The 24,022-nt window shown below is 42.4% G+C and overlaps 1 long non-coding RNA gene across 1 annotated transcript; it reads right to left on the bottom strand.

Moving 5' to 3' along the window:
* Positions 1 to 18,989: 18,989 nt before the first annotated feature.
* Positions 18,990 to 21,130, bottom strand: LOC123144655 (uncharacterized). Its single transcript, XR_006471812.1, has 2 exons — positions 20,715 to 21,130; positions 18,990 to 19,294 (listed from the first exon to the last, which is right to left on the bottom strand). It is a non-coding gene; the product is annotated as an uncharacterized lncRNA (long non-coding RNA).
* Between the last annotated feature and the right edge of the window lie 2,892 nt (positions 21,131 to 24,022).

The following is a 24,022-nucleotide window of genomic DNA, read 5'->3' as shown; positions in this document are numbered from 1 at the left end:
GTGCCAACTCAACAGATACTTTCGGAGCTACCTGTAGTGCACCTTTATAGTCACCCAGTTACGTTGTGATGTTTGGTACACCCAAAGCATTCCTACGGTATCCGGGAGTTGCACAATCTCATGGTCTAAGGAAATGATACTTGATATTAGAAAAGCTCTTAGCAAACGAACTACACGATCTTGTGCTATGCTTAGGATTGGGTCTTGTCCATCACATCATTCTCCTAATGATGTGATCCCGTTATCAATGACATCCAATGTCCATGGTCAGGAAACCATAACCATCTATTGATCAACGAGCTAGTCAACTAGAGGCTTACTAGGGACATGTTGTGGTCTATGTATTCACACATGTATTACGGTTTCCAGTTAATACAATTATAGCATGAACAATAGACAATTATCATGAACAAGGAAATACAATAATAACCATTTTATTATTGCCTCTAGGGCATATTTCCAACAGTCTCCCACTTGCACTAGAGTCAATAATCTAGTTCACATCACTATGTGATTGTAATGAATCCAACACCCATGGGGTTTGTTCATATCTCGCTTGTGAGAGAGGTTATTAGTCAACGGGTCTGAACCTTTCAGATCCATGTGTGCTTTACAAATCTCTATGTCATCTTGTAGATGCAGCTACCACGCGCTACTTGGAGCTATTCCAAATAACTGCTCTACTATACGAATCCAGTTTACTACTCAGAGTCATCCGTATTAGTGTCAATGTTTGCATCGACGTAACCCTTTATGACGAACTCTTTTACCACCTCCATAATCGAGAAAATTCCTTAGTCCACTAGTTACTAAGGATAAGTTCGACCGCTGTCATGTGATCCATTCCTGGATCACTCTTGTACCCCTTGACTAACTCATGGCAAGGCACACTTCAGGTGCGGCACACATCATAGCATACTGTAGAGCCTACGTCTAAAGCATAGGGGACGACCTTCATCCTTTCTCTCTCTTCTGCCGTGGTCAGGTCTTGAGTCTTACTCAATACTCACACCTTGTAACACAGCTAAGAACACCTTCTTTGCTGATCTATTTTGAACTCCTTCAAAATCTTGTCACGGTATGTATTCATTTGAAAGTACTATTAAGCGTTTTTGATCTATCCTTATAGATCTTGATGCTCAATGTTCAAGTAGCTTAATCCAGGTTTTCCATTGAAAAACACTTTTCAAATAACCCTGTATGCTTTCCAGAAATTCTACATCATTTCTGATCAACAATATGTTAACAACATATACTCATAAAAAATTCTATAATGCTCCCACTCACTTCTTTGGAAATACAAGTTTCTCATAAACTTTGTATAAACCCAAAATCTTTGATCATCTCATCAAAGCGTACATTCCAACTCCAAGATGCTTACTCCAGTCCTTAGAAGGATTGCTGGAGCTTTGCATACTTGGTAGCATCTTTCAGGATTGACAAAACCTTCTGGTTGTATCACATACAACCTTTCCTCAAGAAAATCATCGAGGAAACAATGTTTTGGACATCCTATCTGCAAGATTTCATAAATAATGCAGTAACTGCTAATATAATTCCAACAGACTCTTAGCATCGCTACAAGTGAGAAAATCTCATGGTAGTCAACTCCTTGAACTTGTCGGAAAACATCTTAACGACAAGTCGAGCTTTCTTAATGGTGACACTTACCATCATTGTCCGTCTTCCTTTTAAAATCCATCTGCACCCAACAGCCTTACGACCATCAAGTAGTTCGTCCAAAGTCTATACTTTGTTTTTATACATGGATCCTCTCTCGGATTTTATGGCCTCGAGCCATTCGTCGGAATCCGGGCACACCATCGCTTCTCCATAGCTCGTAGGTTCATTGTTGTCTAGCAACATGACTTCCAAGACAGGATTACGTACCACTCTGAAGTAGTACGCATCCTTGTCGACCTACGAGGTTTGGTAGTGACTTGATCCGAAGTTTCATGATCACTATCATAAGCTTCCACTTCAATTGGTGTAGGTGCCACAGGAACAACTTCCTGTGCCTCGCTACACTCTAGTTGAAGTGATGGTTCAATAACCTCATCAAGTCTCCACCATCCTCCCACTCAATTCTTTTGAGAGAAACTTTTCCTCGAGAAAGGACCCGTTTCAAAAAACAATCACTTTTCCTTCCAGATCTGAAATAGGAGGTATACCCAACTGTTTTGGGTATTCTATGAAGATGCATTTATCCGCTTTGGGTTCGAGCTTATCAGCCTGAAACTTTTTCACATAAGTGTCGCAGCCCCAAACTTTTAATAAACGACAGCTTAGGTTTCTCTAAACCATATTTCATACGGTGTCATCTCAACGGAATTACGTGGTGCCCTATTAAAGTGAATGCGGTTGTCTCTAATGCCTAACCCATAAACGATAGTGGTAATTCGATAAGAGACATCATGGTATGCACCATATCCAATAGGGTGCATTTATGATGTTCGGACACACCATCAAACTATGGTGTTCCAGGCGGTATTAGTTGTGAAACAATTTCCACAATGTCTTAATTGTGTACCAAACTCGTAACTAGAATATTCATCTCTATGATCATATCATAGACATCTTATCCTCTTGTCACGACGATCTTCTACTTCACTCTGAAATTACTTCAGACTTGTATTTCATCAAGTAAATATACTTAGAATCTACTCAAATCATCTGTGAAGTAAGAGCATAATGATATTCACTGTGTGCCTCAGCACTCATTGGATTGCACACATCAAATGTATTACTTCCAACAAGTTGCTCTTTTGTTCCATCTCACTGAAAACGAGGCCTTTCAGTCATCTTGCCCATGTGGTATGATTTGCATGTCTCAAGTGATTCAAAATCAAGTGAGTCCAAACGATCCATCTGCATGGAGTTTCTTCATGCATATATACCAATAGACATGGTTCTCATGTCTCAATCTTTTCAAAAACGAGTGAGTCCAAAGATCCATCTACATGGAGCTTCTTCATGCGTTTTATACCAATATGACTCAAATGGCAGTGCCACAAGTATGTGGTACTATCATTACTATCTTATATCTTTTGGCATGATCATGTGTATCACTACGATCGAGATTCAATAAACCATTCATTTTAGATGCAAGGCCATTGAAGGTATTATTCAAATAAACAGAGTAACCATTATTCTCCTTAAATGAATAACCATATTGCGATAAACATAATCCAATCATGTCTATGCTCAATGCAAACACCGAATAACAATTATTTAGGTTTAACACCAATCTCGATGGTAGAGGGAGCATGCGATTCTTGATCACATCAACCTTGAAAACACTTCCAACACATATCGTCATCTCACCTTTAGTTAGTCTCCATTTATTCCGTAGATTTTTATTTTGAGTTACCAACACTTAGCAACCGAACCGGTATCTAATACCCTGGTGCTACTAGGAGTACTAGTAAAGTACACATTAGTATAATGTATATCCTATATACTTCTGTCGACCTTACCAGCCTTCTCATCTACCAAGTATCTAGAGTAGTTCTGCTTCAGTGACCGTTCCCCTCATTACAGAAGCACTTAGTCTCGGGTTTGGGTTCTACCTTAGGTTTCTTCACTAGAGCAGCAACTGATTTGCCGTTTCATGAAGTATCCCTTCTTGCCCGTCTTGAAACTAGTGGTTTTACTAACCATCAACAATTGATGCTCCTACTTGATTTCTACTTTCGCGGTGTCAAACATCGCGAATAGCTCAAGGATCATCATATCTATCCCTGATATGTTATAGTTCATCACGAAGCTCTAGTAGCTTGGTGGCAGTGACTTTGGACAACCATCACTATCTCATCTGGAAGACAACTCCCACTCGATTCAAGCGATTGTAGTACTCAGACAATCCGAGCACATGCTCAACGATTGAGCTTTTCTCCCTTAGTTTGCAGGCTTAAGAAACTTGTCGGAGGTCTCACACCTCTTGACGTGGGCACGAGCCTAAAATCCCAATTTCAGCTCTTGGAACATCTCATATGTTCCGCAACGTTTCAAAATGTCTTCGGTGCCTCAATTCTAAACGTTTATCATTACGCACTGAACTATCACGTAGTCATCAAAACGTGTATGTCAGATGTTCGCAACATCCACAAACGACGCTCGAGGTTCAGCACACCGAGCGGTGCATTAAGGACATAAGCCTTCTGTGCAGCAATGAGGACAATCCTTAGTTTACGGACCCAGTCCGCATAATTGCTACTATCAACTTTCAACTAAATTTTCTCTAGGAACATATCTTAGTAGAACTAAAGCGTAAGCTACGACATAATTTGCAAAGACCTTTTGACTATGTTCATGATAATTAAGTTCATCTAATCAAATTATTTAATGAACTCCCACTCAGATAGACATCCCTCTACTCATCTAAGTGATACATGATCCGAGTCAACTAGGCCGTGTCTGATCATCACGTGAGGCGGACTAGTCATCATCGGTGAACATCTCCATGTTAATCGTATCTACTATACGACTCATGTTCGACCTTCGGTCTCTTGTGTTCCGAGGCCATGTCTGTACATGCTAGGCTTGTCAAGTCAACCTAAGTGTTTCGCATGTGTAAATCTGGCTTACACCCGTTGTATGCGAACGTTAGAATCTATCACACCCGATCATCACGTGGTGCTTCGAAACAACGAACCTTCACAACGGTGCACAGTTAGGGGGAACACATCTCTTGAAATTTTAGTGAGGGGTCATCTTATTTATGCTACCGTCGTTCTAAGCAAATAAGATGTAAACATGACAAACATCACATGCAAATCATAAAGTGACAGGATATGGCCAATATCATCTTGCGCCTTTTGATCTCCATCTTTGAGGCGCGACATGATCACCTTCGTCACCGGCATGACACCATGATCTCCATCATCGTGTATTCATGAAGTTGTATCGCCAACTATTACTTCTACTACTATGGCTAACGGTTAGCAATAAAGTAAAGTAATTACATGGCGTTTTTCATTGACACGCAGGTCATACAATAAATTAAGACAACTCCTATGGCTCCTGCAGGTTGTCATACTCATCGACATGCAAGTCGTGATTCCTATTACAAGAACATGATCAATCTCATACATCACATATATATAATTCATCACATCCTTTTGGCCATATCACATCACATAGCATACCCTGCAAAAACAAGTTAGACGTCCTCTAATTGTTGTTGCATGTTTTATGTGGCTGCTATGGGTTTCTAGCAAGAACGTTTCTTACCTACGCAAAAGCCACAACGGTGATATGCCAATTGCTATTTACCCTTCATAAGGACCCTCTTCATCGAATCCGATCCGACTAAAGTGGGAGAGACAGACACCCGCTAGCCACCTTATGCATCAAGTGCATGTCAGTCGGTGGAACGTGTCTCACGTAAGTGTACGTGTAAGGTCGGTCCGGGCCGCTTCATCCCACAATGCCGCCGAATCAAGATAAGACTAGTAATGGTAAGCAAATTGAACAAATCATCGCCCACAACTACTTTGTGTTCTACTCGTGCATAGAATCGACGCATAAACCTGGCTCTGATACCACTGTTGGAGAACGTAGTAATAATTCAAAATTTTCCTACGTGTCACCAAGATCAATCTAGGAGATGCTAGCAACGAGAGAGAGGGAGTGCATCTTCATACCCTTGAAGATCGCTAAGCGGAAGCGTTACAAGAACGCGCTTGATGGAGTCGTACTCGCGGCAATTCAAATCGCGGAGGATCCGATCTAGTGCCGAACGGACGGCGCCTCCACGTTCAACACACGTACAGCCCGGGGACATCTCCTCCTTATTGATCCAGCAAGGGGAGAGGAGAAGTTGAGGGAGAACTCCAGCAGCACGACGGCGTGGTGGCAACGGAGCTCGTGGTTCTCCGGTAGAGCTTCGCTAAGCACTACGGAGGAGGAGGAGGAGTTGGAGGAGGAGAGGGCTACGCCAAGGGAAGGGTGCGGCTGCCCTCCCACCCCCTCACTATATATATGGGGAAGGGGAGAGGGGGCCGGCCCCTCTAGATGGATCTAGAGGAGGAGGCAGCAGCCAGGGGAAACCCTAGATGGGTTTGGGCGCCCCCACCCCCTAGGAAACTTGCCCCCCAAGCCGGGAGGGGCGGCTGCCCTAGGGTGGCGCCCCCACCTCTTCTGGTTACGTGAGAGGGGTTGGGAGGGGCGCACAGCCCCTTAGTGGGCTGGTTTGCGCCTTCCCCTTGGCCCCCCAACGCTTGCCGGGGCCTCCGAAACCCCTTTCGGACATGCTGGCCATAGCCTAGTACACCCGGAACAATTCCGGACTCCAATACCCTTCGGCCAATATACCGATCTTCACCTCCGGACCATTCCGGAGCTCCTCGTCATGTTCGGGATATCATCCGGGACTCCGAACAACCTTCGGTAACCACATACTATTTCCCATAACAACTCTAGCGTCACCGAACCTTAAGTGTGTAGACCCTACGGGTTCGGGAACCATGCAGACATGACCGAGACGTTCTCCGGCCAATAACCAACAGCGGGATCTGGATACCCATGTTGGCTCCCACATGTTCCACGATGATCTCATCGGATGAACCACGATGTCGGGGATTCAATCAATCCCGTATTCAATTCCCTTTGTCTATCGGTATGTTACTTGCCCGAGATTCGATCGTCGGTATCCCTATACCTTGTTCAATCTCGTTACCGGCAAGTCTCTTTACTCGTTCCGTAACGACTAACTCCTTAGTCACATTGAGCTCATTATGATGATGCATTACCGAGTGGGCCCAGAGATACCTCTCCGTCATACTGAATGACAAATCCCAGTCTCGATTCGTGCCAACTCAACAGATACTTTCGAAGGTACCTGTAGTGCACCTTTATAGTCACCCAGTTACGTTGTGACATTTGGTACACCCAAGGCATTCCTACGGTATCCGGGAGTTGCACAATCTCATGGTCTAAGGAAATGATACTTGACATTAGAAAAGCTCTTAGCAAACGAACTACACGATCTTGTGCTATGCTTAGGATTGGGTCTTGTCCATCACATCATTCTCCTAATGATGTGATCCCGTTATCAATGACATCCAATGTCCATGGCCAGGAAACCATAACCATCTATTGATCAACGAGCTAGTCAACTAGAGGCTTACTAGGGACATGTTGTGGTCTATGTATTCACACATGTATTACGGTTTCCAGTTAATACAATTATAGCATGAACAATAGACAATTATCATGAACAAGGAAATACAATAATAACCATTTTATTATTGCCTCTAGGCATATTTCCAACAGTTGAGGCCGAGGGAGAGTTCCGTCAGCATGACGGCATGGCGACGGTGATGATGAAGTTACCGGCGCAGGGCTTCGCCTAAGCACTACGACGCTATGACCGAGGTGTATAACTGTGGAGGGGGGCACCGCACACGGTTAAGAGAAACTTGTGTGTCTTTGGGGTGCCCCCCTCCCCACGTATATAAAGGAGGGGGGAGGAGGAGGCCGTCTAAGGTGTGGCGCGCCAAGTGGGGAGTCCTACTTGGATTCCCGGTCCAAGTAGGATTCGCCCCCCTATTCCAAGAAGGAGAAGGGGGAAAGAGAAGGAGGAGAAGAAGGAAAGGCCCCCCCAACCCTAGTCCAATTTGGTTTGGGCTTGGGGGGGTGATACGTCCATTTTGCATCATGCTTTTATATCGATATTTATTGCATTATGGGATGTTATTACACATTATGTCACAATACTTATGCCTATTCTCTCTTATTTTACAAGGTTTACATGAAGAGGGAGAATGCCGGCAGCTGGAATTCTGGGCTGGAAAAGGAGCAAATATTAGAGACCTATTCTGCACAACTCCAAAAGTCCTGAAACTCCATGAAATTCAGTTTTCGAATATATATAAAATTTGGGCGAAGAAAGCACCAGAGGGGGGCCACCCACCATCCACGAGGGTGGGGGTGCGCCCTACCCCCTGGGCGCGCCCCTGCCTCGTGGGCCCCCTGGCAGGCCTCCGGTGAACATCTTTGGCTATATGAAGTCTTTCGCCCAGAAAAAATCAGAAGGAAGCTTTTGGGACGAAGCGCCGCCGTGTCGAGGCGAAACCTGGCGAAACCAATCTAGGGCTCTGGCGGAGCTGTTCTGCCGGGGAAACATCCCTCCGGGAGGGGTAAATCATCACCATCGTCATCACCATCGATCCTCTCATCGGGAGGGGGTCAATCTCCATCAACATCTTCACCAGCACCATCCCCTCTCAAACCCTAGTTCATCTCTTGTATCCAATCTTTGTCCCAAAACCTCAGATTGGTACCTGTGGGTTGCTAGTAGTGTTGATTACTCCTTGTAGTTGATGCTAGTTGGTTTATTTGGTGGAAGATCATATGTTCATATCCTTTATGCATATTAATACCCCTCTGATTATGAACATGAATATGATTTGTGAGTAGTTATGTTTGTTCCCGAGGACATGGGAGAAGTCTTGCTATAAGTAGTCATGTGAATTTGGTATTCGTTCGATATTTTGATGAGATGTATGTTGTCCTTCCTCTAGTGGTGTTATGTGAACGTCGACTACATGACACTTCACCATTATTTGGGCCTAAAGAAAGGCATTGGGAAGTAATAAGTAGATGATGGGTTGCTAGAGTGATAGAAGCTTAAACCCTAGTTTATGCGTTGCTTCGTAAGGGGCTGATCTGGATCCCTATGTTTCATGCTATGGTTAGGTTTACCTTAATACTTCTTTTGTAGTTGCGGATGCTTGAAATAGGGGTTAATCATAAGTGGGATGCTTGTCCAAGGAAGGGCAGTACCCAAGAACCGGTCCACCCACATATCAAATTATCAAAGTAACGAATGCGAATCATATGAGCGTGATGAAAACTAGCTTGACGATAATTCCCATGTGTCCTCGGGAGCGTTTTCCTTTATATAAGAGTTTGTCCAGGCTTGTCCTTTGCTACAAAAGGGATTGGGCCACCTTGCTGCACCTTGTTTATTTTTGTTACTTGTTACCCGTTACAAATTACCTTATCACAAAACTATATGTTACCGATAATTTCAGTGCTTGCAGAGAATACCTTACAGAAAACCGCTTGTCATTTCCTTCTGCTCCTCGTTGGGTTCGACACTCTTACTTATCGAAAGGACTACGATAGATCCCCTATACTTGTGGGTCATCAAGACTCTTTTCTGGCGCCGTTGCCGGGGAGTGAAGCGCCTTTGGTAAGTGGAATTTGTTAAGGAAAAATTTATATAGTGTGCTGAAATTTACTGTCACTTGTTACTATGGAATGTAATCCTTTGAGGGGCTTGTTCGGGGTATCTTCACCCCGACCAGTAGAGCAAAGAGTTGCTCCTCAACCTACTGAACCTACTGAAAATTTTTATTTTGAAATTCCTTCGGGTATGATAGAGAAACTGCTAGCTAATCCTTTTACAGGAGATGGAACATTGCATCCCGATTTGCACCTAATCTATGTGGATGAAGTTTGTGGATTATTTAAGCTTGCGGGTATGCCCGAGGATGTTATCAAGAAGAAGGTCTTCCCTTTATCTTTGAAGGGAAAGGCATTGACATGGTTTAGGCTAAGCGATGATATTGGATCATGCAACTACAACCGATTGAAATTGGAATTTCATCAGAAGTTTTATCCTATGCATCTGGTTCGTCGTGATCGTAATTATATACATAATTTTTGGCCTCACGAAGGAGAAAGCATCGTTCAAGCTTGGGGGAGGCTTAAGTCAATGTTACATTCATGCCCCAATCATGAGCTCTCAAGAGAAATTATTATTCAAAAAATTTATGCTCGGCTTTCTCTCAATAATCGCTCCATGCTCGATACTTCTTGTACCGGTTCTTTTATGATGAAGACTACTGAATTCAAATGGGATTTATTGGAAAGAATTAAACGCAACTCTGAAGATTGGGAACTCGACGAAGGTAAGGAGTCAGATATAACACCTAAGTTTTATTGTGTTAAATCTTTTATGGATACCGATGTTTTCCGTGAATTTAGCACTAAATATGGACTTGACTCCGAGATAGTAGCTTCTTTCTGTGAATCCTTTGCTACTCATGTTGATCTCCCTAAGGAGAAGTGGTTTAAATATCATCCTCCCATTGAAGTAAAAGTAGTTGAACCTATTAAAGTTGAAGAAAAGCTATCACTGACAATGTTGATCCTATTGTTCCTACCGCTTATATTGAGAAACCACCTTTCCCTGTTAGAATAAAGGATCATGCTAAAGCTTCAACTGTGGTTCGTAAGAGTAATACTAGAACACCTACACCCCGTGAGCAAATTAAAGTTGAACCTAGTATTGCTATGGTTAAAGATCTCTTGGTCGATAATATTGATGGGCATGTTATTTACTTCTGTGATGAAACTGCTAGAATTGCTAGACCCGATACTAAAAGTAAACATAGACCCGTTGTAGGCATGCCTGTTATTTCTGTTAAATAAGAGATCATTGTTATCATGGCTTATGTGATCTGGGTGCTAGTGTGAGTGCAATACCTCATTCTTTATACGAAGAAATTATGCATGATATTGCATCTGCTGTGTTAGAAGGTATTGATGCTACAATTAAGCTTGCCAATAGAGATCCTATTTCACCAGTTGGGATTGTTAGAGATGTTGAAGTCTTGTGCGGGAAAGTTAAATATCCTACTGATTTTCTTGTTCTTGGTTCCCCACAAGATGACTTTTGCCCCATTATATTTGGTAGACCGTTCTTGAATACTATTAATGCTAAGATAGATTGCAAAAAGGATGTTGTTACTATTGGTTTAGGGGATATGTCTCATGATTTTAATTTTGCTAAATTTCATAGACAACCCCATGATAAAGAATTGCCTAGTAAAGATGAAATTATTGGTCTTGCTTCTATTGCCGTGCCTCCTAATGATCCTTTAGAACAATATTTGCTAGACCATGAAAATGATATGTTTATGAATGAAAGAAGGGAAATAGATGAAGTATTCTTTAAACAGGGACCTATTTTGAAAAACAACTTGCCTGATGAAATTCTAGGGGATCCTCCTCCACCAAAGGGTGATCCCGTGTTTGAGCTTAAACCATTACCTAATACTCTTAAATATGCTTATCTTGATGAAAATAAGATATATCCTGTTATTATTAGTGCTAACCTTTCAGAGCAGGAAGAAGAGAAATTATTGAAAACTCTGAAAAAGCACTGTGCTGCTATTGGATATACTCTTGCTGATCTTAAGGGCATTAGTCCCACTCTATGCCAACACAAAATAAAATTGGAGAAAGACGCTAAACCAGTTGTTGATCACCAATGACGGTTAAATCCTAAGATGAAAGAAGTGGTAAGAAAAGAAATACTAAAGCTTCTGGAGGCAGGTATAATTTACCCTGTTGCTGATAGTCAGTGGGTAAGTCCTTTCCATTGTGTCCCTAAGAAGGGAGGTATTACTGTTGTTCCTAATGATAAAGATGAATTGATCCCACAAATAATTGTTACAGGTTATAGGATGGTAATTGATTTCCGCAAACGAAATAAAGCTACTAAAAAGGATCATTACCCTTTACCTTTTATTGATCAAATGCTAGAAAGATTATCCAAACATACACATTTTTGCTTTCTAGACGGTTATTCTGGTTTCTCTCAAATACATGTGTCAAAAGACGATCAAGAAAAGACCACTTTTACTTGCCCTTTCGGTACCTTTGCTTATAGACGCATGCCTTTTGGTTTATGTAACGCACCCGCTACCTTTCAAAGATGTATGACTGCTATATTCTCTGACTTTTGTGAAAAGATTGTTGAGCTTTTCATGGATGATTTTTCCGTATATGGAACTTCTTTTGATGATTGCTTAGGCAACCTTGATCGAGTTTTGTAGAGATGTGAAGGAACTAATCTTGTCTTGAATTGGGAGAAGTGCCAATTTGTGGTTAATGAAGGTATTGTCTCGGGGCATAAAATTTCTCAAAGAGGTATTGAAGTGGATAAAGCTAAAGTTGATGCTATTGAAAAGATGTCGTGTCCTAAGGACATTAAAGGTATAATAAGTTTACTTGGTCATGCCGGTTTTTATAGGAGGTTCATTAAAGACTTCTCAAAAATTTCTACGCCTCTGACTAATCTCTTACAAAAAGATGTTCCTTTTGTCTTTGATGATGATTGTGTAGAAGCATTTGGAATACTTAAGAAAGCCTTGATTTCTGCACCTATTGTTCAGCCTCCTGATTGGAATTTACCCTTTGAAATTATGTGTGATGCTAGTGATTATGCTGTAGGTGCTTTTCTAGGACAAAGAGTTGATAAGAAATTAAATGTTATCCAATATGCTAGTAAAACTCTAGACAGTGCCTAGAGAAATTATGCTACTACTGAAAAAGAATTTTTAGCAGTTGTATTTGCTTGTGATAAGTTCAGATCTTATATTGTTGATTCTAAAGTAACTGTTCACACTGATCATGTTGCTATTAAATATCTTATGGAAAAGAAAGATGCTAAACCTAGACTTATTAGATGGGTTCTCCTACTACAAGAATTTGATTTGCATATTATAGATAGAAAGGGAGCTGAGAACCCCGTTGCAGACAACTTATCTAGGTTAGAGAATGTTCTTGATGACCCACTACCTATTGATGATAGCTTTCCTGATGAACAATTAGCTGTCATAAATGCTTCTCGTACTGCTCCATGGTATGCTGATTATGCTAATTACATTGTTGTTGCTAAATTTATACCACCTAGTTTCACATACCAGCAAAAGAAAAAGTTTTTCTATGATTTAAGAAATTACTTCTGGGATGACCCACACCTGTATAAAGAAGGAGTAGATGGTGTTATTAGACGTTGTGTACCTGAGCATGAACAGGAACAGATCCTACGCAAGTGTCACTCTGAGGCTTATGGAGGACACCACGCTGGAGATAGAACTGCACATAAGGTATTGCAATCCGGTTTTTATTGGCCTACTCTCTTCAAAGATGCCGTAAGTTTGTCTTGTCTTGTGATGAATGTCAAAGAATTGGTAATAGTAGTAGATGTCAAGAAATGCCTATGGACTATTCACTTGTTATTGAACCATTTGATGTTTGGGGCTTTGATTATATGGGACTGTTTCCTTCCTCTAATGGGTATACACATATTCTAGTTGTTGTTGATTACGTTACATAGTGGGTAGAAGCTATCCCAACTAGTAGTGCTGATCATAACACCTCTATTAAGATGCTTAAAGAAGTTATTTTTCAGAGGTTTGGAGTCCCTAGATATTTAATGGCTGATGGTGGTTCACATTTTATTCATGGTGCCTTTCATAAAATGCTTGCTAAGTATGATGTTAATCATAGAATTGCATCTCCATATCATCCACAATCTAGTGGTCAAGTAGAATTGAGTAATAGAGAGCTTAAATTAATTTTGCAAAAGACTGTTAATAGATCTAGAAAGAATTGGTCCAAGAAACTTGATGATGCTTTATGGGCCTATAGAACTGCATATAAAAATCCAATGGGTATGTCTCCGTATAAAATGGTTTATGGAAAAGCATGTCACTTACCTCTCGAACTAGAACATAAGGCATATTGGGCCATTAAAGAGCTCAACTATGATTTCAAACTTGCCGGTGAGAAGAGACTATTTGACATTAGCTCACTTGATGAATGGAGAACTCAGGCCTATGAGAATGCCAAACTGTTTAAAGAAAAGGTTAAAAGATGGCATGACAAAAGGATACAAAAGCGTGAGTTTAATGTAGGTGATTATGTTCTCCTATAAAACTCTCGTTTAAGAATTTTTTGCAGGAAAACTCCTCTCTAAATGGGAAGGTCCTTACGTTATTGAGGAGGTCTATCGTTCCGGTGCCATAAAAATCAACAACTTCGAAGGCACAAATCCGAAGGGTGGTGAACGGTCAAAGAATCAAACATTATATCTCAGGTAATCCCATAAATGTTGAAACTAATGTTATTGAAACCATAACCCCGGAGGAATACATAAGGGACACTTTCCAGAACGTTTCAGACTCCGAAAAGGAATAGGTACGTGGTACGGTAAGTAAACCGACTCCAAAACAGTTCTAATAGCAAATTTTCTCTGTTTTGGAATATTTAATAAAATAGTAAAATAAGAAGTAGTCCTAAGAGGACATGAGGCATCCACGAGGGTGGAGGGCGCGCCCCCTGCCTCGTGGGCACCTCGTGTGCCCTCCGAACTCCGTTTTCTTGCACGATACTTCTTTCGGTCGGTAAAAATTCATTATATAATCTCCCGAAGGTTTTGACTACCGTACCACGCAAATATCTCCTGTTTTTGTTTCGAGCTATTTTTCTGACAGATCTAGATCACCATGACGTCTTCGAGCACACCCAAGGACAAGTTTTTCGAGAAGGTCATCAACCCCTACCTCGCGGAGGTGCTGCAACACCCTCAAACCATTGAGATGCATGAGGGGGTGCTGCACATCCGCGATGTTGAGGGACCAAGGAGGACCGGAAGCGTGGAGACAAGACTCGAAGCAATGGAGCAGCAAGTTTTCAAGTGCCAAGGGATTGTGGAATGCGGACTCGACGCCAACCACATGATGATCGCAGAGTTCACCAACAACCACAAGCTGGATGCCAAGAACATTGGGGAGGCCATCTTCAAGCTTCACGAGAAAATCGAGCACCTCCAAGCCTAGATCTATGACCTGCAAAACCAAAACTGTGAGTATGAATATAGATTCAAGAGGATGAGTTTGGCTGCATATTTGAGGATCCCGAAGACTCGATCATCTTTCTATGATGGTGAGCCTATGCCTTGGAAGAGGGACGACAAGCCTACATCATCAACAACTCCATCATCACCACCTCCGAGGAAGGAGACATAATCACATGGGTATGGGCACTCCCCTTGGCAACTGCCAAGCTTGGGAGAGGTGCCCCGGTATCGTATCTCCATCACACTTCTATCTTTATCGTTTTTCTTAGTTCGATCCTTTTGGTAATATCCTGATCTAGTAGAATAAATTTTTAGTATGATCTAGTTTTGAGTTATGCTTTATCATCCTTCTATGTAATCGAGTCCGTGAGCTATATATAATAAAGATTAGTTTTGAGTCGAGGGCTTGGCTATCTTGCTATGATCTTGAGGGAATAAAAGATAGAATAAAAATAATTAAAGAGACCATATTGATCTTATGGAGAGTAATGACTTCACATATAAAGAGTATGATGAATAAAAGTTGTTGAGAGTTGACAAACATAGTTTTGGTCATCGTTGCAATTAATAGGAAATAATAAAGAAAGAGAGGTTTTCACATATAAATATACTATCTTGGACATCTTTTATGATTGTGAGCACTCATTAAAATATGACATGCTAAAAGGTTGATGTTGGACAAGGAAGACAACGTAATGGGTTATGTTTTCTTATATCCGAAATAAAGTATATTGTCATGGATCATCCAACATGTTGAGCTTGCCTTTCCCCCTCATGCTAGCCAAATTCCTTGCACCAAGTAGAGATACTACTTGTGCTTCCGAATATCCTTAAACCCAGTTTTGCCATGAGTGTCCACGATACCTACCTATGGATTGAGTAAGATCCTTCAAGTAAGTTGTCATTGTTGCATGCAATAAAAATTGCTCTCTAAATATGTATGATCTATTAGTGTGGAGGAAAAAGCTTTATACAATCTTGTGATATGAAAGAAATAAAAGCGACGGACTGCATAATAAAGGTCCATATCACAAGTGGCAATATAAAGTGATGTTATTTTGCATTAAGATTTTGTGCATCCAACCATAAAAGCACATGACAACATCTGCTTCCCTCTACGAAGGGCCTATCTTTTATTCATGTCTTATACCTTATACAGGAGTCATGGTGATCTTCACCTTCCATTTTACATTTTATCCTTTGGCAAGCACATTGTGTTGGAAAGATCCTGATATATATATATATATATATATATATATATATATATATATATATATATATCCAATTGGATGTAAGTTATCATCAACTATTATTGTTGACGTTATCCTTGAGCTAAAAGGTTGGGAGGCAACACTATAAGCTCCTATCTTTCTCTGTGTCCAATTAAAACTCCATACCCATAAGTATTGCGTGAGTGTTAGCAATTGTGAAAGACTAAATGATAGTTGAGTATGTGGACTTGCTGAAAAGCTCTTATATTGACTCTTTCGATGTTATGATAAATTGCAATTGCTTCAATGACCGAGATCATAGTTTGTTAGTTTTGAGTGAAGTTTCTGATTCATACTTGACATTGTGAATAGATTGTTACTTTAGCATAAGAAATCATATGACAATATATATATATATATATATACATATATATATATATGTTGCTGTTATAAGAATGATCATGATGCCCTCATGTTCGTATTTTATTTTATCGACACCTCTATCTCTAAACATGTGGACATATTTTTCGTTATCGGCTTCCGCTTAAGGACAATCGAGGTCTAAGCTTGGGGGAGTTGATACGTCCATTTTGCATCATGCTTTTATATTGATATTTATTGCATTATGGGCTGTTATTACACATTATGTCACAATACTTATGCCTATTCTCTCTTATTTTACAGGGTTTACATGAAGAGGGAGAATGCCGTCAGCTGGAATTTTGGGCTGGAAAAGGAGCAAATATTAGAGAACTATTCTGGACAACTCCAAAAGTCCTGAAACTCCACGAAAGTCAGTTTCGAATATAAAAAAAATATTGGGCGAAGAAAGCACCAGAGGGGGGCGACCCACCATCCACGAGGGTGGGGGCGCGCCCTACCCCCTGGGCGTGCCCCCCTGCCACGTGGGCCCCTGGCAGGCCTCCGGTGCCCATCTTTGGCTATATGAAGTCTTTCGCCCTGGAAAAAATCAGAAGGAAGCTTTCTGGACGAAGCGCCGCCGTCTCGAGGCGGAACCTGGCGAAACCAATCTAGGGCTCCGGCGGAGCTGTTCTGCCGGGGAAACATCCCTCCGGGGGGGAAATCATCACCATCGTCATCACCATCGATCCTCTCATCGGGAGGGGGTCAATCTCCATCAACATCTTCACCAGCACCATCTCCTCTCAAACCCTAGTTCATCTCTTGTATCCAATCTTTGTCCCAAAACCTCAGATTGGTACCTGTGGGTTGCTAGTAGTGTTGATTACTCCTTGTAGTTGATGCTAGTTGGTTTATTTGGTGGAAGATCATATGTTCAGATCCTTTATGCATGTTAATACCCCTCTGATTATGAACATGAATATGATTTGTGAGTAGTTACGTTTGTTCCTGAAGACATGGGAGAAGTCTTGCTATAAGTAGTCATGTGAATTTGGTATTCGTTAGATATTTTGATGAGATGTATGTTGTCCTTCCTCTAGTGGTGTTATGTGAACGTCGACTACATGACACTTCACCATTATTTGGGCCTAGAGGAAGGCATTGGGAAGTAATAAGTAGATGATGGGTTGCTAGAGTGATAGAAGCTTAAACTCTAGTTTATGCGTTGCTTCGTAAGGGGTTGATTTGAATCCATATGTTTCATGCTATGGTTAGGTTTACCTTAATACTTCTTTTGTAGTTGCGGATGCTTGAAATAGGGGTTAATCATAAGTGGGATGCTTGTCCAAGGAAGGGAAGTACCCAAGAACCGGTCCACCCACATATCAAATTATCAAAGTAACGAACGCGAATCATATGAGCGTGATGAAAACTAGCTTGGCGATAATTTCCATGTGTCCTCGGGAGCGTTTTCCTTTATATAAGAGTTTGTCCAGGCTTGTCCTTTGCTACAAAAGGGATTGGGCCACCTTGCTGCACCTTGTTTACTTCTGTTACTTGTTACCCGTTAGAAATTACCTTATCACAAAACTATCTGTTACCGATAATTTCAGTGCTTGCAGAGAATACCTTACAGAAAACCGCTTGTCATTTGCTTCTGCTCCTCGTTGGGTTCGACACTCTTACTTATCGAAAGGACTACGATAGATCCCCTATACTTGTGGGTCATCAGGGGGCGCGCCTCCACCTAGCCGCCTGCCTCCTCTCTCCTCAAGGGCCCATGAAGGCCCATTAACCCCTCGGGGGATTCCGGTAACCCCCCGGTACTCCGGAAAATGTCCGAACCTTTCCGAAACTATTCCGGTGTCCAAACATAACCTTCCAATATATCAATCTTTATGTCTCGGCCATTTCGAGACTCCTCGTCATGTCTGTGATCTCATTAGGACTCCGAACAAACTTCGGTACATCAAATCACATAACTCATAATACAAATCGTCATCGAACGTTAAGCGTGCGGACCCTACGGGTTCGAGAACTATGTAGACATGATCGAGACACATCTCCGGTCAATAACCAATAGCGGAACCTGGATGCTCATAATGGTTCCTACATATTCTACGAAGATCTTTATCGGTCAAACCGCATAACAACATACGTTGTTCCCTTTGTCATCCGTATGTTACTTGCCCGAGATTCGATCGTCGGTATCATCATACCTTGTTCAATCTCGTTACCGGCAAGTCTCTTTACTTGTTCCGTAATGCATCATTCCGCAACTAACTCATTAGTCACATTGCTTGCAAGGCTTATAGTGATGAGCATTACCGAGAGGGCACAGAGATACCTCTCCGATACACGTTGTGACAAATCCTAATTTTGATCTATGCCAACTCAATGAACACCATCGGAGACGTCTGTAGAGCATCTTTGTAATCACTCGGTTACACGTTTGATAGCACACAAGGTGTTCCTCCGGTATTCGGGAGTTGCATAATCTCATAGTCAGAGGAACATGTATAAGTCATGATGAAAGCAATAGCAATAAAACTAAACGATCATTAATGCTAAGCTAACGGATGGGTCTTGTCCATCACACCATTCTCTAATGATGTGATCCCGTTCATCAAATGGCAACACAAACATAACCATCTTTGATTAACGAGCTAGTCAAGTAGACGCATACTAGGGACACTCTGTTTTGTCTATGTATTCACACATGTTCTAAGTTTCCGGTTAATACAATTCTAGCATGAATAATAAACATTTATCATGATATAAGGAAATATAAATAACAACTTTATTATTGCCTCTAGGGCATATTTCCTTCATTTTTTACAACAAAAGTAGAATCGTATTACAACCAAACATTTCAGTTTTTCATATCCGTCATAGTGGCAGCAGCTCGACAAGCTGGACATGGACAAGATCAGCGTGCGCCATGAGCTCTCCGTCATGCATAGTACAACCGACAACTTAGAGTAGCTCATAGAACACTCGAACATTTTGGGCGTTATACAGCAGAGAAGCATAGCTGGAATTGCGTGTAGCAAAATGTCTGTGCAATACAAGCATTCAGTGAGAAATATGGAGTATTTAGTAAGAGAAGCAAAATGTTTGTACAATAAAACTTCACTAATGGAAGCACCACTAGCAATTGGATGAAGCACAAACTAGTAGTAAAAACAGAATGTAGAATAAAAGAAGCACACACTCACAATGGTGGAAGCAAAAATTATGAACATAGAAACGTATGCCACAAGTAAAAGTAGGAAGCATGACTGATAGGAAGCAATCGCTTCTTTTTATCACAACAAACATATGACATAGAGGAAGCATAAATTTCGATTGCTAGCATGATTGGATGACACTACAGGAAACATACATCCATTAGCTAATATGAACATAGGATGATGTGACTATAGCCAGAAACATGAATGGGAATGAACCATTTATAGAAAAAAACAATTTGGTGAGCTGACTATGGACTATTGGCACAAACTATTTTTAAAGAAGCACATATATGATACCGATGAAGCATGAATATTTGGAAGCATGAGTGTCATGATATCTCAACATAAGACAAGAGTATTTAAAGAATGGAAGCATGGTTGCAATATTGTGAACGCTAAGCAACATGGATGTTTGGAAGCATTATATCCATGCACTCTGAATATAACTTTACATAGTGGAAGCACACAAATTGGCTCTCCAAATGCGAAGCACATGATTTTCAAACTATGAGTTACTAATTCTTGCTACCAATATGACAGTGCAAAGTTTTGTGATGAGAACAACAATTACATCGAGATTAATAGTTGATTTAGTAAAGTCACACATAATTCAATGAGAAAACACGAGGTATGAACACAAATCAGCTCACTAAAAAATAGTCTAGCGGGGGTCAACACTGTACCTCAAAATAGAAGTGTACTTTCTTAGTAAACCTTAACAAAGTGGTTTGAGTGGAAGCAAACATTTAGCTGAATGAAACAAAAGGAATTTAATGTGCAAGTGCGATGAGTAAGACACATGAAAAAAAGTGTACTAGGTACATAAGGGTTGTTACTTGGAAGTATAATGTGGATGCATGGTAATCAGAAGCATGAAAATGTGAACTGGGTGCATCAGTAGTCTTACTTGGAAGCTCGGAAATTTGATATTGAAACGAAAACAAATATTGCCGCCAAATGGGAAGGCATATCTCCGGAAGCTAGTACATCTATAGGAAGCAGATAAAAATTGCAATCCCAAATTTTGTTTTTAATTATTATCTGACCTAATACATGAAGAGCAGAACAGTAATACGCACACAATGAAAACATGAACCAGTTAGTACCAGGCAGAGTACACATTACAAACCTAAATGCCAAAATGGACATTACGAAACATCGATTTGGTAGTAGCCGGAAGCGGGCACAAATGCTAGTGACACACTGGGGGAAGAAGGGGTTGGGTGGATTGTCGTGGTACAGTACCTTCCATTCTGAGGAGAGGCACTTCGAAGAGGGGGGAAACAGAGGGATGTAAACTGCTGGTTATCCTTCGGGGATGATGAAGATGGATAGCTACACCGGCAGCCGAAGCCCCAATCGAGATGGAGATGGGAGGCTCGGCCCCCTAAGGTCGGGATGGAGCACCTGTAATGTCGCCCCGGGGCCGCACCGGAGATGAGGAAGATGGATTAGGGAGGAGCGCCATCGCGGATCTGGGCGGCGTGGTGAGGGAGGAGCGAGGGGATTATGATATGCTTTGGTGGCTGGCGTTCAATCCAAGATGACGGGGAGTGGTGTGGGTGGACGGCGAGCTCGGCGGAGGTGCGTCCGAGGAAACAGAGAAGAAAGAGATGATGGGGGAGTGATTAGAGGGATAAATTAGTGGGGAGACTGGGCAACGTGATTTACTTCCTTTTTTGTTGATGAAAAGTGGGGATGGGATTAGATTATGTTAACCGTGGGATTCAGCTAGGATCGACGGGTGTGGACAGGTCCGACGCTTTGCTTCTAATCAGACTATTGGGTGGGAGTGTTTCCCTTTCATAAAACTACCACGTACAGACTGTTAAATTGACCGTTATTACAGATGAAGCCCACTCAGCATCAACTCTCTTCCCATCAAAACATTTTCTCTGTATCCTATAAAAACATTTTCTCTGTGGAACATTTCGTCAAGCATTTTGTATGTGTGCCGGAGCACGAGTTGCTCATCCTCGGCTGCCTGCCACCAGTGTGCTAGATCCATACGGGGAGGCGGGCACAGGGGCTGGCCATGGTCGCGAACCATGCGTTACGGGTCATGTTACGCGGAGTATCTGCTTCCAAGCTTAAATGCTCCCTAATAAATAGTAAAATCAAAAAATAGTAAAAGAAATCAAAAACATCTAAAATTAATTTGTGATAAAGTTTGACAAATGTTTTGTGTTCTTGCAAAAAATTATCTTGAAATGACATTCGTGGAAGTCATGGAAAAAAACAAAATTTATGCTTCTATAATGCAATTTTTTTACATTTTAGAGTGCTGGTATTATTTCATTTTATTGCCATGATAAAGCATTTTGGAGTGCTGATTTTTTCCATGACTTTTACGAATTTCATTTAGTGCTGAAATTTGTCAAGCACACAAAATATTTGTGAAAGCTTGCCACAGAAAATGAGGATTTTTTTTTGGATTTTACTGTCCATCCCGAGCTCATTTGAGCTCGGGAGCAGAAGAACACCGACCCCTCGTGCAGCACCATGACCATCGCGCAAGCTCCACTAGCTGTCCTCACGCAATGTCGAGGCCGCCGCCGTCACGCGATCCTTGTTTGTCGCCACGGTCACTAGCCCGTCGCCTATTCCACATGTGCCCCGAGCTACCAGCCTCCGCCATAGCCGCTCTATGTTTGCCGACCAGTATGCCATGCTCCTCATGACCATGGGCTCCGCAGGTGTGGACACCGACATATGTTGGGTGGGGCAGAGCATGGTCACCGGGCAGCTTGGCGAGGCCCTTGAAGCCGGTGGCGGAGGGGCAGCGAGAGTGAGGCGGGGCGACGGATTAGCTCTGGCGGGAGGCCTCCATGGGGAATTTTAAGGAAGGGGATAGAAATAACATGTGGGACCCACATTTCATAATGTCTAGCATATCGGTCAAACAAATGGCGTTGACTTTCATTGCCACATGGACCTGACTGGTGGACTATCTCTCTCATAATCACTATTAGTTTTGAGCAAAGAGGTTGTGAAGTGGTAGTTTGTTGCAAAAAATAGAGCAAATATGGTAGTTCTTTTACCATTGATTAAAAGTGGTAAATCTGAGAGGGGGGCACAAACTTGTAATCTGGGTGGATATGGGGAGTGGCTTTTTGCTAGATGCTCTAAAAGTGTGGCCATGCCAAAAAAATTGTCGTGTAGGGCAACCTATATACCTAAGAGTATCTACAACCACGCAACCCATATCTGCCTCAAACGCCTGGGTGACCTGCCTGGCAACGCTCGAACAGAAGAAAAAACACCCAATCGGCAGCCCCAATGGCGACCCAAATGTCAGGACTGACTGGCAACCCCCATACCCAACCCATATGTGGGGCGGATATTGTGACGCCCGGACGCGTCCGTCACGTTGGAACAACATGCGGCGGTGCTCCTGACTGGGCATAAAACCCGATACGCGAAGCTCGAACCTCAATTACCTGAATCCAAACCCGCACTGCCCAAACCCGAAAAACCTGAGAGCCTATTTGGGTGGTAACTCTAAAAACCTGAATTTTATTCGAGAAATTGGGGTTTGTACCCTTGGCACCCGATCAACACAATTTTTTTGAAGGAAATTGGAGATATTTGCCCAACCCAACAAATTAAGGGCACGCACAACCCGGCACAAAAACTAACCCTTGCAAGTTGCATCGTGATATACTGCAAGTCCACGTCCTCCTCAACACGTCAACCAGCCAACCCTAACCCTCATGCACAAGCACCCGTACCCGAGACCCCAACCTCCAAGTCCTGGGGATGGCCCGGTCTTCGGGCTTGTAGGACCACATGGGGATGGCTCGGTCTTGGAAGGGAAGGAGGTGATGGAGCATGATCTGAACCACATTGTGCAGTTCGACCTTCTTCTTTATCATCTTCGATATCCGGCTCTGCAGTGACACCACCTCCTTGACTGAACCCATGTCGAGGCCTTTCTTGGTCGACTAGACCAGCCTCGTAAGTGGTCCGGGTCTGAATGCAGGGATTGCCACCCAATCCACACCTAGCGGTTCTATGATATAAAACCACTCCTTCTGCCAGATCTTGACAGTGTCTATGAAAGTGCCTTCTGGCCACTCAACTCGGGGGAGCTTGCTGACCATCGCCCCCCCCACCGCAGTCCGCCTACTGGTCGTCAATAATCTTTGGCTTGACGTTGAAGACCTTCAGCCACAAGCCGAAGTGTGGCCAGACCCAAAGAAAGGCCTCACAGATTATGATGAAGGCCAAGATATGCAGAAAGGGTTCGGGGTGAGGTCGTGGAAGTCTAACCTGTAGAAGAACATAAGGCCCCTGACTAAGGGGTGGAGAGGGAAACCTAGTCCCCAAGTGAAGTGGGGGATGAACACCACCCTCTCGCCTGGCCGCGAAGTGGAGAAGACCTGACCCTCCTCCATGACGCGGTGAGCGACGTTGGCCGGAAGGTAGCCTGCGCTCTTCAACTCCTGGATCGCGTCCTCAATTACGCTGGAGGCCTCCCACTTGCCCTTAAAGCCAGAGTCGGCCATGGCCGATCGAGGGGATGGCCGGCGAAATTTTTGGAAGGAAGGATG

The sequence above is a fragment of the Triticum aestivum genome, chromosome 6D, assembly GCF_018294505.1.
Source record: "Triticum aestivum cultivar Chinese Spring chromosome 6D, IWGSC CS RefSeq v2.1, whole genome shotgun sequence".
Lineage (NCBI taxonomy): Eukaryota > Viridiplantae > Streptophyta > Magnoliopsida > Poales > Poaceae > Triticum > Triticum aestivum.
Note: the sequence above shows the minus strand (reverse complement) of the source record. Positions and strands in the feature narration are given on the sequence as shown.